The sequence below is a fragment of the Fulmarus glacialis genome, unplaced genomic scaffold, assembly GCF_000690835.1.
Source record: "Fulmarus glacialis isolate BGI_N327 unplaced genomic scaffold, ASM69083v1 scaffold38159, whole genome shotgun sequence".
Taxonomy (NCBI): Eukaryota; Metazoa; Chordata; class Aves; order Procellariiformes; family Procellariidae; genus Fulmarus; species Fulmarus glacialis.
In genome coordinates this window covers 7,424-7,720 of record NW_009234552.1, presented here as the reverse complement: position 1 = coordinate 7,720, position 297 = coordinate 7,424, and positions in this window count along the sequence as shown.

Here is a 297-nt window from a genome sequence, read left to right as displayed (position 1 = left end):
ACAGGGTGTGGTAGGGTTTTGGAGATGCATGTTGCAAGGAGGGGTGAAGCCCTTCGCTGGCTTGCCAAAGAGGTGGGACCGCAGCAGGTCAGATCCTTCTAAATGTTTGTGGGGGGAAGAAGCCTGTCCTGGGTGTTACAGGCTGAAGCGATTCCCTACGTTTGGGATGAGGGGTGTGAGACCCTGCCTCTCCTCCCTGCTCATCGGGTCTCTCCTGCTCTGCGACAGGTACATCATGACAAGCGGCCGGACTATGGAGTCTACTAAGGAGTTCTTCCTGAAGCATCGCTATTTTGG